At 47.7% G+C, this 14,981-nt stretch overlaps 1 protein-coding gene across 11 annotated transcripts in view; it reads right to left on the bottom strand.

The window, feature by feature from the left end:
- SUN1 (Sad1 and UNC84 domain containing 1) overlaps positions 1-14,981 on the bottom strand; it is a 275,436-nt gene that overhangs the window by 192,016 nt on the left and 68,439 nt on the right. The gene's annotated exons all lie outside the window — the stretch shown is intronic.

Genomic DNA, 14,981 nt, shown 5'->3' with positions numbered 1-14,981 from the left:
GGATACAAGACCCTATTCTGCACGGCTTGTAGTAACACCACGTAGCGATGGTGTTCCCTCTGAGGATCTGCACCTTTCTCCATATGACGGTAGGCAGGCCTTTAAGGCTTAGCAAATTGGTCAGACCTCCAACAAGATGATGCAAAGTTGGGTGTCCCTCTGTGACCAGATTCCCCGATCTTCACCTCTCCCGAATTACCTCCTCAACCTAGAAGTGTTGCATCCATCACTATCATCAGCTACGGTGGGGTAGGGAGAGGGATCTGCTGCTGGTCTAACTGCGGTTGACTAACCACAATGGAAGTTCATGTGCAGTTTCCTTCAAGATCCGAAGGGCCTTCAATAGATTTCCTTGGTGTTAGGTCTACTGGAAAATTAGATCCCATCGCACAGCCCACATATACCACCTGGTGTAGTCAACGAGGAAGATGCAAGAGCCTAATAAACCAAGGAGACCCAGCTACTCATACGATAATCTAGGATCAAGACTGAAATATAAAGATCAAACTGCAAGTGTCAGGGACTCGTTGCAAAGGAGGGACGGCACTGAAATGTACAGTATCCAGGACAACCTCAAAGAAAAAGCCTTTGGAAAGGTGTCAGGTGAGCCTTTGACTCATGAATAAACCACAATTATAACAGTAAGATGACGGCCAAATACAGCAACTCTGATCCTCAATCAGACCCACCAGAACTCACTACCCAACTCCCGATCTCACCCAAAGAAGCGACCACGACTCCTGCCTGCCATCATTATGGATAATATCACCACAAACATGCAGGTTACTTATTCCTGTGTCTCTTCAAATCCCTCCCCCACCATGCCTTCAACAAATGATTTACACCTCCATCTCTACAGCCACCATCCTGGACGACTGGCAACAAGCCACTGTCCCACTGTTGAAGAAAGATACTGCATACACATCTGTGCTTGCTAACTACAGGCCACTCTCCCTACTACCACACCTACCCAAACTCCAGGCAATACTTATCAACCCACACCTCTCTGGCCACTTCAATGACCACCAACTGCTTGACTTAAAACAGTCTGCGTTGAAACCCAAGCACAGCACAAAAACTGCCCTCATGGCCACCACAGATATCATCTCGGTGGCCCTAGACCAAGAAGACTCAGCCTTCATCTTCCTGGACCTTTCCACAGCCTTCAACATGGTCCCTCACCCCAGACACCTGCTCAACAATGGAATCCAAGAACCCCCTCTGATGGATCAGCTCCTTCTCGACTGGCATGACTAACTTAGATTAGTACTCATTGGACAACTGTAATCTCCTCTGTGGAGTACCTCTTTGATTATTACTGAGCCTGAATGTATGCAATGCATACATGATCCCACTTGCCAGCAACATCTGTGTACATGACATCAATGTCCTTTACTATGTCAACAAGATTCAACTTATACTCTCCCTCTCGGAAAAGACTCTGAACACTAGGACTAAGTTCACAAACTGTGTAAACGAAGCAGATGACTGGATGAAGACCAACAATCTCAAACTGAACACCTACAAGATGGAAGTCAGGGTCTTGGCAGGAGAAAAAAAAAAAAAAAAAACACACTGGGACTCTGCATGACGGTTGATTGAAATAAGCCCGATATCCTCCCCAGGCCAAGAACCTTGGTTCATAATCAACAGCAAACTCAACAAGACCATCCAAGACAATGCCATCACAGCCTCCTGCTTGTACACCCTGAAGAATATCTGCAAGTGGTTCCCAATCAGCACCAACTAAAATGTCACTCACCCCCTTTTCACTAGCAAGCTGAACTACAGGCACACACTCAATGCTGGAAACAAAAAAACATCTCACCAAAGGACTACAAACCATTGCAAACTCTGCAACCAGAATGACTCTCAGCCTGCTATACCACACACGCATTATACCACATGGCACTTCAAGAGTTCCCCATACAGAAGAGAGCTCTGTTCAAAATTCACACCTTCAAAGCGCTACACAACACTGGCCTAGCATACCTCAACAACTGCATCTCCTTCCACAAAACATTCAGACATGTCTGCTCAGCCAGAGTCTTACTCGCACGCATCCCGTGCATCTGAAAACGAGATATGGTGGTCAAGCTTTTTCCTACATTGCTCCTAAAGCATGGAAAAAACTGCCATGATATCTCAGAGCCTACTCCTTGATTTATGAGTTCCACAAGAAGTTGATGTCCTAGCTCTTTGCATGGATTCCAGTCTGCTCTAGGCCTGCTCAGTGCCAGGGTACCACAACCGCTCCCACCCAAGACCCACCACTCAACCCCCTACCTCCCCAGGCCCACAACACACACCTACCAGGTGACTGCACACTTTGTTATGAGAATAAATAAACACCGCAATGTGGGGAAACAGAGCGTGCATAAAGTCACTCTGCATATGCCTGAATTCCAAATTTGCATGACAAGAAGAACGAGTTACTTACCTTCGGTAACGACTTTTCTGGTGGATACATTAGCTACCTGTGGATTCCTCACCTCATGAATACTCCCATGGCGCCAGCATTCGACGGAAAACTTCTTACTAGTCTCTGCACGTCGACGAGGACGTCACTCTAGCCCACGCGACGCCGTCTGACGTCATACAGGCAATAAGAGGTCCTCGACGACGTGCCGACGTCAGTACCAATCATTTTTTACGTGCATGAGAACAACCAGGCAATGCAATGAAAGAGCAAGGCAACATCCCATTATATTGTAAAAATACACAACATTGTATGAATAACTGTAAATCTTTTTATATAAATATATATATAAAAAACTTTCTCTTTTAAAATATATACACACACCAAGTATATACACAAAGATATATACATATATACATATATATAAATATATTATATACACATCTATTGCACCCTCAAAGACCAAGAGGAGCGCACCCAAGGATTACTTGGTAAGACCAGAAAGGCAACGGGGAGGCGGGTGGGACCGTGAGGAATCCACAGGTAGCTAATGTATCCACCAGAAAAGTCGTTACCGAAGGTAAGTAACTCGTTCTTCTGATGGATACAACTACCTGTGGATTCCTCACCTCATGAATAGAGTCCCAAAGCAGTACCACGCCCGGCGGTGGGTGCCTAAATGGTCAAACCAAGAAATCCTGCAGCACTGACCGTGCAAAATGGCCGTCCCTTCTAACCTCAGAATCCAAACAGTAATGTTTTGCAAAAGTGTGAAGGGACGACCAAGTTGCGGCCTTGCAGATGTCGACCACAGGAACACCCCTGGCCAAGGCCGAAGTGGCCGACTTAGCTCTGGTGGAATGAGCTCTAATGCCCTCAGGAGGATCCTTCTTTGCCAAAGAGTAACATATTTTAATGCAAAGAACAACCCACCTGGATAGTGTTCTCTTGTGGACTGCCTTTCCTCTCCTCTTGCCCACGTATCCAATAAACAGCTGATCCTCCAGCCTGAAATCCTTTGTTCTATCAATAAAGAAGCTCAACGCTCTCTTTGGATCCAGACGGTGCAGTCTTTCTTCCTCTTTGGAAGGATGAGGCGGAGGATAGAACGTGGACAAAGTAATTGCCTGAGCCAAATGGAAGGGTGAAACAACCTTCGGGAGGAAAGCAGCCTTGGTCCTCAACACCACCTTATCCCCATAAAAAGTTGTATAAGGGGGCTTTACTGATAAGGCCTGCAACTCACTCACTCTCCTTGCTGATGTTATAGCTATCAGGAAGACTGTTTTTAAAACCAAATACCTCAAGGGGCAAGAATGCATAGGTTCAAAAGGGGACCCCATAAGGAAAGTCAGGACCAAGGACAAATCCCATTGCGGCATAACGAATGGCTTTGGAGGATATTGATTTAGAAGACCTTTCAAGAATCTGATAACAATAGGGGATTTAAATAAAGATGGTTGGTCTGGAAGACATATGAAGGCTGACAAGGCCGATAAATAACCCTTAATGGTAGCCACTGCACAACCTTTCTGCGCCAGAGATAGAGCAAAAGACAAAACGTCCGATAGATGAGCATGCAAAGGATCAATCTGCCTCTCTCCACACCACGCAACAAATTTAGACCACCTATTAGCGTAGATAGATTTAGTGGAGTGTCGCCTGGCCGCTAATATAACATCCACTACCTCAGGCGGGAGAGAGAAGGAACTCAGGTTGCCCCGTTCAATCTCCAGGCATGTAGGTGCAGACTCTGGAGGTTGGGGTGTAGAACCTGCCCCTGCGACTGCGAGAGGAGGTCTGCCCTGAAAAGGGAGACAGAGCGGCGGGCACATTGAGAGTTGGAGAAGGTCGGAGTACCACACCCTCCTTGGCCAATCCGGAGCTATTAAGATTACTAGAGCCCGGTCTTGGCGAATCTACCTCAATACTCGAGGAATCAAGGGTATGGGAGGAAACGCGTAAAGCAACTGGCCGCACCAGGTTATTTGAAACGCGTCCCCCAACGCTCCCTGCATCGGATACTGAAGGCTGCAGAACAACGGACAATGCGCGTTCTCTCGAGTGGCGAACAGATCTACCCGAGGAAACCCCCACCTCTGGAAGATTAAACAGACTTGATCTGGATGGAGACGCCACTCGTGGTCTGCCGAGAAGTGGCGACTGAGACTGTCCGCACGCACGTTCAAAACTCCGGCCAGATGGTTTGCTATCAAGCAAATCCGATGGTCCTTTGCCCAGGACCATAGTCGAAGAGCTTCTCTGCAGAGAAGGTACGACCCCACTCCTCCCTGCTTGTTTATGTACCACATCGTGGTAGTATTGTCCGTTAGGACCTGTACCGACTGACCACGAAGGGAAGGGAGGAAGGCCTTGAGAGCCAGACGTACAGCCCGTAACTCTAACAGATTGATGTGAAACATCTGTTCCTCTGGAGACCAAAGACCTTTGATCTCCAGATCCCCCAGATGAGCTCCCCACCCTAGAGTGGAAGCATCCGTTATGACTGTGGCCACTGGTGGCGACTGCTGGAACGGCTTTCCTTGTGAAAGATTGTTGCTTGCAATCCACCACTTCAAATCCACAGCAGCATCTCTGGAGATCTTGACAGTAGCCTCTAGATCCCCTCTGTGTTGAGACCACTGCCTTCGGAGGCACCACTGAAGAGCCCTCATGTGCCAGCGAGCATGCGTGACCAACAGAATGCAGGAGGCAAAAAGACCGAGCAGACGAAGGACCTTGAGGACTGGAACTACCGCTCCATTTCGAAACATTGGAACCAAATCCTGAATATCTTGAATCCGCTGAGGCGGAGGAAAGGCCCGACCCAATGTTGTATCCAGTACTGCCCCTATGAACAGGAGGCGCTGAGAGGGCTCTAGGTGAGATTTGGGCTCGTTCACCGAAAAACCCAGGTCGAACAACAACTGGGTTGTTGACTGCAGATGATGCGACACAAGCTCCGGGGACTTGGCTTTGATCAACCAGTCGTCCAAGTAAGGGAATACTGCTATCCCCTTCCTTCTGAGTTCTGCCGCAACCACCGACATCACCTTCGTGAAGACTCGAGGTGCTGAAGTAAGACCAAACGGAAGGACCGCAAACTGATAGTGTTGCGATCCCACCACAAACCGGAGATACTTCCTGTGTGACTTGAGTATCGGGATATGAAAGTAAGCATCCTGCAAGTCGACAGACACCATCCAGTCTTCCATGTTCAACGCCAAAAGCACCTGTGCTAGGGTCAGCATCTTGAACTTTTCCTACTTGAGGAACCAATTCAAGATCCTCAGGTCCAGAATTGGTCTCAAACGACAATCCTTCTTGGGAATCAGGAAATACCTTGAGTAAACTCCTCGACCCCTTTCCTGCTCCGGGACCAACTCCACCGCGCCCTTTGAAAGGAGGACTTGCACCTCCTGTTCTAGCAACAGGAGGTGTTCTTCTGAACAATACGAAGGGCGGGGCGGGATGAGGGGCGGGAACTCCCGAAAGGGAAGGGTGTAGCCTTTTCCCACAACACTGAGAACCCAAGTGACCGATGTAACAGTCTTCCATTTGGTGAGAAAATGCTGTAATCTTCCCCCTACAGGAGAGGAGTGAGTGGGAAATGGTGGAAGCCTAAGGCTGCTTCCCCTGCTGCACCCCGCCAGAGGATGAGGAAGAGGCAGAGTGCTGCTGAGAGGCTCCTCTGGTGCGGACCCTACCTCTCCCCCTGAAAGATCTATAGGGATGGGAAGAAGCAGGTTGCTGATATCTCCCCCGAAAGGAAGAGGAGGAAGAGCCACGCCCAAATCCACGAAACCTCCTGAAGAATCTGGAAGAGGCCGTGGAAGAAGGAGCTTGGAGCCCTAACGACTTAGCCGTGGCCCTGCTTTCCTTAAAACGTTCCAAGGCCGAATCAGCCTTAGCTCCAAACAGTTTGTCCCCATCAAACGGGAGATCCAACAATGTGGACTGTACATCTGCCGAAAAGCCCGAGTTACGGAGCCAGGCCTGTCTCCTGCCACCACAGTTGTGCCCATTGCCCTGGCTACCGAGTCGGTGGTATCCAGTCCCGTCTGGATAATTTGGGTCGCAGCAGCCTGGGCATTTGAGACAAGATCCAAAAGACCCTGGGGAAGCTCTGTAAACGAAGAGGAAATGTCATCCATCAGAGCATGAATATACCTCCCCAGGATACAGGTTGCATTGGTGGCTTTTAACGCCAGACTGCAGGACGAAAAAATCTTCTTCGACTGCGCCTCTAGCTTCTTTGAATCTCTGTCCCCAGGCACCGTCGGAAAAGAACCAGGCGCTGACTTGGACGAACAGGAGGCCTGCACCACCAAGCTCTCCGGCGTAGGGTGCCTAGATAGGAAACCAGGGTCAGTTGGAGCCGTCCGATACCTCCTGGCCACGGCTCTGTGAACTGCTGGGGAAGATGCCGGCCTCTTCCACACCTCTAACACCGGATCCAGCAGAGCGTCATTAAATGGTAACAGAGGCTCCGCCGCGGCTGAGGCCGGATGTAACACCTCTGTCAAAAGGTTTTGTTTTGCCTCCACCACCGGCAAAGGCAGGTCCAAAAAACGAGCTGCCTTCTGTACCACTGCATGAAAGGAAGCAGCCTCCTCAGTATATTCCCCCGGGGACGAAAGGTCCCACTCAGGGGAAGTGTCCAGCCCACTGGCCGACTCCAGTCCACGCAGCCCATCACCCGAGTCCTCTAACTCTCCTTCCTCTAGGGCTCGTTGGTACTCCTGCTCTTCTAATACACGGAGAGCACGTCTCCTTGAATGAAGTCGTTGCTCAATACGCGGAGTCGACAATGCCTCCGCCGAAGTCGAAGATCGGCGCCGATCTTCAGAAGCCACCGACGCCGCATCCGGCGCCACAGGTAACTTCGGCACCGACGGAAGAGCAGCTGAAGCAGATGGACCCACCGGAGTCACAGGCCGAAATCCAGACGTCGACGGGATGGAAATCCCCGGGGCCAATCCTTCTGAAGCCACCGGAGCGGCCACCGGCGCCGACACTGGCGCCGAGCCCACGTTCCCAAACGGGAGAAAGGGCATAAAGGGTGCCGGCCGAAGAGGCGCAGGATCACCCAAAGAAAAGGCCAAAGGCCCAGCCGGAGCACCCCCTGGAGCCATCTGTTGGAAGATGGCATACATCGCATTCAAGAATGCGGAACTATCGGCTCCAGGGGTGGGAAAAGCCGGATACTGGGGTGCCTGCCTCGGAGGCGACCCCGACGCCGGCCTCGGCGTCTGCGCCGGAGAAAACACTTGAGGCTCCAATACCTCAATCACCGACGCCTGTCCAGGTGAAGTTGGAGACGCCGGAGAGGGCAACGGCGTCGAAGGATGCGGCGTAACCGTGGGACTGACCTCCCATGTCCTTCGGCGCCGATCCGGAGACCTGGAACGAGTCTCCTTTGAATGACGCCGAGATTCTCTACGGCGCCGGGAGTCTCGATGACGCCGATGTCTTGGGGAAGAAGACTTCTTGTGATGTTTCTCCTTTGACTTGGCCATAAACAGCTTCGCCTCACGTTCCTTGAGGGCCTTTGGATTCATGTGCCGACATGAATCACAAGTCGAGACGTCGTGGTCGGAGCTCAAACACCAAAGGCAATCGGAATGAGGATCCGTCACCGACATCTTGCCTCCACACTCACGACAAGGCTTAAATCCAGACTTTCTCTGCGACATTATTTCCACAGCGAAAGACTACGCAGCAAGATATACACTGTAACCGCAAGAGTAACAGTTGCTCCCTCGAAGATAACCGTTTCGAATGCACGGAAAAAAGGGAACTGACGTCCGCACGTCGTCGAGGACCTCTTATTGCCTGTATGACGTCAGACGGCGTCGCGTGGGCTAGAGTGACGTCCTCGTCGACGTGCAGAGACTAGTAAGAAGTTTTCCGTCGAATGCTGGCGCCATGGGAGTATTCATGAGGTGAGGAATCCACAGGTAGTTGTATCCATCAGAATAGCATATAGTTTACTAAACAGCTTATTGGTCAGCTGCACAGACAAGCTGGAGAGGTAGAATAATAAAATCTCCCCTTGGGTGGTCACTATATATGGAAAACGTCACTTACCCAGTGTACATCTGTTCGTGGCATGAGATGCTGCAGGTTCACATGCTGTGCATTATCCTGCCATCTAGTGTTGGGCTCGGAGTGTTACAAGTTGTTTTTCTTCGAAGAAGTCTTTTCGAGTCACAAGACCGAGCGACTCCTCCCTATCGGCTCCATTGCGCATTGGCGTCGACTCCATCTTAGATTGTTTTCCCCGCAGAGGGTGAGGTAGGAGTTGTGAGTATACTAAAGGTGCCCGTACAATGGCTACCGGCTACCGGGGAGGTGGGAGGGCGCATGTGAATCTGCAGCGTCTCATGCCACGAACAGATGTACACAAGGTAACTGACATTTTCCGTTTGGTGGCATGTGTAGCTGCAGATACACATGCTGTGCATAGATTAACAAGCAGTAATCTCCCCAAATAGCGGTGGTTTAGCCTGTAGGAGTTGAAGTTGTCTGAAATAATGTTCTTAATACAGCCTGTCCTACTGTGACTTGTTGCGTTGCTAACACCTCTACACAGTAATGCTTAGCAAATGTACGAGGCGTAGACCAGGTGGCTGCCTTACAATTTTCCGTCATAGGTATATTCCCAAGAAAAGCCATTGTGGCACCTTTTTTCCCCTCGTGGAATGTGCTCTTGGTGCAATAGGTAAATCTCTTTTTGCTTTAATATAGCAAGTTTGAATACATTTAACTATCCATCTGGCAATGCCTTGTTTGGATATAGGATTACCTGCATTAGGTTTTTGGAAGGCTACAAACAATGGTTTTGTTTTACAAAATTGTTTTGTTCTGTCAATGTAATACATTAATGCTCTTTTTATGTCTAATGTATGTAATGCTCTTTCGGCTACTGAGCCTGGTTGCGGAAAGAAGACTGGGAGTTCCACAGTTTGGTTTAGGTGAAATGGTGATATGACCTTTGGTAAGAATTTCGGATTTGTACGGAGAACCACTTTATGTTTATGTATTTGTATAAAGGGTTCTTGAATAGTAAATGCTTGTATCTCACTTACTCTTCTAAGTGATGTGATAGCTATTAGAAAGGCTAGTTTCCAAGTCAGATATTGCATTTCACGAGAATGCATGGGTTCCAATGGTGGGCCCATGAGTCGGGTTAATACAATATTAAGGTTCCACAAAGGTACTGGTGGTGTCCTTGGGGGTATATTTCTTTTTAGTCTCCATAAATGCTTTAATGACTGGGATTCTAAAAAGCGATGTTGTATGAGTAATCCGCAGATAGGCAGATACTGCAGTGAGATGTATTTTAATGGAAGAGAATGCTAGATTAGACTTTTGTAAGTGTAAAAAGTAGCTTACAATGTCCTTTGTGGAGGCATGTAGTGGTTGGATCTGGTTAGTGTGGCAGTAGCAAACGAATTTTTTCTATTTGTTTGCGTAACAATGCCTTGTTGTTGGTTTTCTTGCTTGTTTAATGACCTCCATACACTCTTGTGTAAGATTTAAATGTCCGAATTCTAAGACTTCAGGAGCCAGATCGCTAGATTGAGCGATGCTGGATTCGGGTGTCTGATCTGTTGTTTGGGCTGTGTTAACAGATCTGGTATGTTTGGTAGTTTGATATGGGGTACTACCGATAAGTCCAACAGTGTTGTGTACCACGGTTGGCGAGCCCAGGTTGGTGCAATGAGTATTAGTTTGAGTTTGTTTTGACTTAGTTTGTTGACCAGATAAGGAATGAGTGGGAGAGGGAGAAAGCATAAGCAAATATCCCTGACCAACTCATCCATAGTGCATTGCCCTTGGACTGAGGGTGTGGGTACCTGGACGCAAAGTTTTGGCATTTTGAGTTTTCTTTTGTTGCGAATAGGTCTATGTTTGGTGAGTTTGCTGGTGGTCTCGACTGAGATTGTCGGCTAACTGATTCTGAATGCCTGGTATGTATTGTGCTATCAGGCGAATATGATTGTGAATTGCCCAATGCCAAATTGTTTGTGCTAAGAGACACAGTTGTGACGAGTGTGTCCCCCCCTGGTTTTTTGAGATAATACATTGTTGTCATGTTGTCGGTTTTGACAAGGATGTGTTTGGGGCTACTAGTGGTTGAAATGCTTTTAATGCAAGAAACAACGCTAGCAGTTCCAAATGATATATGTGAAGTTGTTTTTGCTGATTGTCCCATTGGCCCTGTATGCTGTGCTTGTTGAGGTGTGCTCCCCACCCTATCATGGGAGCATCTGTTGTGATAACAGCTTGAGGCACTGGGTCTTGGATTGGCCGCCCTTTGTTTAAATTTATAGGGTTCCACCATTGAAGCGAGAAGTGTGTTTGGCGGTCTATCAACACTAGATCTTGAAGTTGACCATGTGCTTGTGTCCATTGTTTTGCTAGGCACTGTTGCAAGGGCCTCATGTGTAACCTTGCATTTGGGACAATAGCTATGCATGAAGACATCATGCCTAGAAGTTTCATTACAAACCTTACTGGGTAGTGTTGGTTTGACTGTATGCTTGATGTTACATTTTGGAACGCTTGGACCCTTTGTGGACTTGGAGTGGCAATTGCTCTGTGTGTTGAGTGTTGCTCCCAAGTAAGGTTGTATTTGGGATGTTTGCAGATTTGATTTCTGGTAATTTATAGAGAACTCTAGTTTGCGTAGAGTTTCTATGACGTATTGCGTGTGAAGAAGACATTGTTGTTGAGTGTTGGTTTTTATTAGCCAGTCGTCCAAATATGGGAATACGTGCACGTGTTGTCTCCTTATGTGAGCGGCTACTACTGCTAGGCATTTTGTGAATACTCTTGGGGCTGTTGTTATCCCGAACGGTAGCACTTTGAATTGATAGTGTGCGCCATTTATTACAAACCTTAAGTATTTTCTGTGAGAAGGATGGATGGGTATGTGGAAATACGCATCCTTGAGATCCAATGTTGACATGTAGTCCTTTTTTAGCAAGGGAACCACGTCTTGAAGTGTTACCATGTGGAAGTGGTCTGATTTGATGAAGAGATTCAGTGTTCTTAGATCTAAGATAGGTCTTAACGTTTTGTCCTTTTTTGGAATTAGGAAATATAGTGAGTAGACGCCTGTTCCCTTCTGATGATTGGGTACTAGCTCTATTGCTTGTTTTTGAAATAGTGATTGGACTTCTATTTGTAATAGGTCTAAGTGTTGTTTGGACATATTGTGTGCTCTTGGTGGCACATCTGGCGGGAAATTTGTGAATTCCATGTATTAACCATGTTGGATAATTGATAGGACCCATGCGTCTGTGGTAATATGTGTCCAGTTTTGATAATATGCAGTTAGCCTCCCCACCACTGGTGATAAGTGTTGGGGTTTTGTGACATTGAAGTCACTGTTTGGTCTGGCTTGGTTTGGTTGCCTGGAACTTTCCCCTTCCTCTTAGGAATTGTCCTCTATAGGGACCACAAAACCCTCCCCTTTGATATTGTGCCTGATAGGTGGGTCTGGTTTGAGAGGTGGAAGGCTCTGATGTTTGCTGTCCAAAACCTACCCTGAATTGTGGTTTCCAAAAGGTGCCTCTGACTTGTGTGGAGTAGACCGCGCCCATGGCTTTGGGCGTGTCCGTGTCTTTTTTTTTTTACTTTTCAATTGCTGTGTCCACTTCCGGCCCAAACAATTGTTCTTGGTTAAATGGCATGTTCAACACAGCTTGTTGGATCTCTGGCTTGAATCCAGAACTTCTTAACCATGCATGCCTGCGAATGGTTACCGCCGTGTTGACTGTTCGTGCTGCCTTGTCTGCCGAGTCTAGTGCGGACCTTATCTGGTTGTTGAATATGGCCTGTCCCTCTTCCACAACCTGTTGGGCACGTTTCTGGTGTTCTTTGGGCAAGTGCTGTATGATGTGTTGCATCTCGTCCCAGTGTGCCCTGTTGTAGCGAGCAAGTAGGGCTTGCGAATTAGCAATCCACCATTGATTGGCTGCTTGTGCTGCCACTCGTTTGCCCGCTGCGTCAAACTTTCTGCTCTCTATGTCAGGCGGTGGAGCATCTCATGACGATTGAGAGTTTGCTCTCTTTCTTGCTGCTCCTACCACCACTGAGTCCGGTGTAAGTTGTTGTGTTATGAACACAGGATCCGTTGGGGGAGGCTTGTACTTCTTCTCAACCCTAGGCATGATAGCCCTTCCTTTAACTGGCTCCTGGAATACTTGTGAGTGTTTGAGCATACCTGGGAGCATTGGCAGACTGATAGGAAGCGCGGGTGGATGCTAAGGTGTTAAACAGGAAATCATCCTCTATTGGCTCTGAATGCATTGCTACGATGTGGAACATAGCTGCCCTGGATAGTACCTGCATATATGCAGTACTGTCCTCTGGAGGTGACTGCTTTGTTGGATAACAATCCGGACTGTTATCCGATACTGGTGCATCATATAAGTCCCATGCATCAGCATCATCCCTGTATGTGTGGGTGACTGCATTGGAGGTGTTCCTATTGGAGACAGTTGTGGTGAGTGCGGTGGTGAAAACCTTGGTGGTGGGGATTTGTCTCTAACCACCTTTCCCTTAGGCTGCATTTCTGTCTCCTGAAATTCAAGTTTCTTTTTAGACTTGATTGGAGGTAGAGTTTGTATTTTTCCAGTCTCTTTCTGGATATGCAACCTCCTTTGTGTATGGTCCGGTTCGTCCATACTTAATTCCTGCTCAAATCTATGTCTTTCCTTCATGTGGCTGGAAAGTCCTTGCTCTTCTGTGTAAGAGCTTCTTTTCGGCTCCAAAGACGCTTTTTTTCGGTACCGAGGTTTCAGATATTGTCTTTTTCGGTTCCGATGATATTTTTCTCACTTTGGGTGAGTCGAACTCTCGGTGTCGAGAGCGTTCGGTGCCGGAATCTCGACCGGAGTCGGAAGTCTTCGGCAAATCCCTGGCCTTTTTCGGTGCTGATGTTTGGTCACCTTCTTTTCGATGGGTTAAGCCATGGCCTGTTGGCGGTGGCGTCCCCTTGGCCTTAAAGATCTTTGTGAGAGTTTTGGTCTGGGCAGGTTTACTCACTGTTCGCTGCACCGTCAAGGTTCGGTCACTTTCGGATTCATCCGAGTCCGATCCCTGGATGGAAATGCTTTCCTCTTCTCCGACGTCAAGTTGCTCTCTCGGTGTCGACGCCATTTGCAGTCTTCTTGCTCGTCTATCTTTTAGGGTCTTTTTTGATCGAAATGCTCGACAAGCCTCGCAAGTATCCTCCCTGTGTTCCGGTAATAAACACAGATTACAGACCAGGTGCTGGTCTGTATAGGGATACTTCGAATGACACTTCGGACAGAAGCGGAAGGGGGTCCGGTTCATTAGTCTTCGATGACGGGTGTGGTCGGGCCGACCAGGCCCCGGTGAAGGACAGAAGCCCCGAAGGGCCGCCGGAGCGCTCTTGATGTCGGTGCCGATACAATAACACTAACCCGGTACCGAACTATAACAATACCGACAAATTTTTGATAATTTAGCTAACTTTCCTGATTCGAAATACAGAGCGAAGAGGAACACGTCCGAACCAGATGGCGGAAAGAAAACAATCTAAGATGGAGTCGACGCCCATGCGCAATGGAGCCGAAAGGGAGGAGTCACTCGGTCTCGTGACTCGAAAAAACTTCTTCGAAGAAAAACAACTTGTAACACTCCGAGCCCAACACTAGATGGCAGGATAATGCACACCATGTGTATCTGCAGCTACACATGCCACCGAACATATGTATACATACTAATACAATTACATTTGATTTACAATTGATTTATGTTAACACTTTGTATGATTAAAGGTGTTTTACATACCTATAACCATAAGTTCAGTGATCTTTCACATTGTTGTGGTACTGGTCTAGCTGGTATTGGGTATCTGGATGCGACTGCCCTGGATGGTGATTGGTGTAATAGTATATTATCTATCTATATAGATATATATGGCCTGCTGTGACAGGCCCTCTTTGTTTACACTAGAGTTAGTGTAATAGTCATGGCAATGGCACAATTTTCAGCAAAGTTATTCAGTTTCTCAGCACGGCCAAACCCTTTTCAATATTGCAACCAATGTCAAAATCATCATGGTAAACCTGTACCCTAACGCATGGTGCTGCCATTTGAGTTTGCAGTAAAGAAGCAGCATGTCATTTTCATTCACTTTTAACCCATACACCGCCTCATACTGCATCCATTAATGGACCACCACACCTGTCACATTTTAGAACACAACAGTACGTCATATGAATACAGTGATTTAGCAAGGGCTGTGCATGACAAATATGTCATGTCCCCTGCTTTGAAGGCTTATCTTAACTGCAAAGGGCTTCATGGCCAGGCAAAAATAAACAGTGATAAGGGTCACTGGCTGTGGACACCCCTTGTAAGATAATATTAGTTCAAAACTACATGAACTATGTGGGCTCTGGTGGGTATACAATAAAGCAATCCCCTTTAGCATACATTCCCCCAAGCCCAGACACATTTATATTGCACAAATATACTGTCAGCTAACCAACTCAAAGGTTTCTTTTAAATCAATAGC

This window comes from Pleurodeles waltl, chromosome 10, assembly GCF_031143425.1.
Source record: "Pleurodeles waltl isolate 20211129_DDA chromosome 10, aPleWal1.hap1.20221129, whole genome shotgun sequence".
Taxonomy (NCBI): domain Eukaryota; kingdom Metazoa; phylum Chordata; class Amphibia; order Caudata; family Salamandridae; genus Pleurodeles; species Pleurodeles waltl.
The sequence above is the reverse complement of the archived record's forward strand: the minus strand, read 5'-3'. Positions and strand labels throughout refer to the sequence as shown.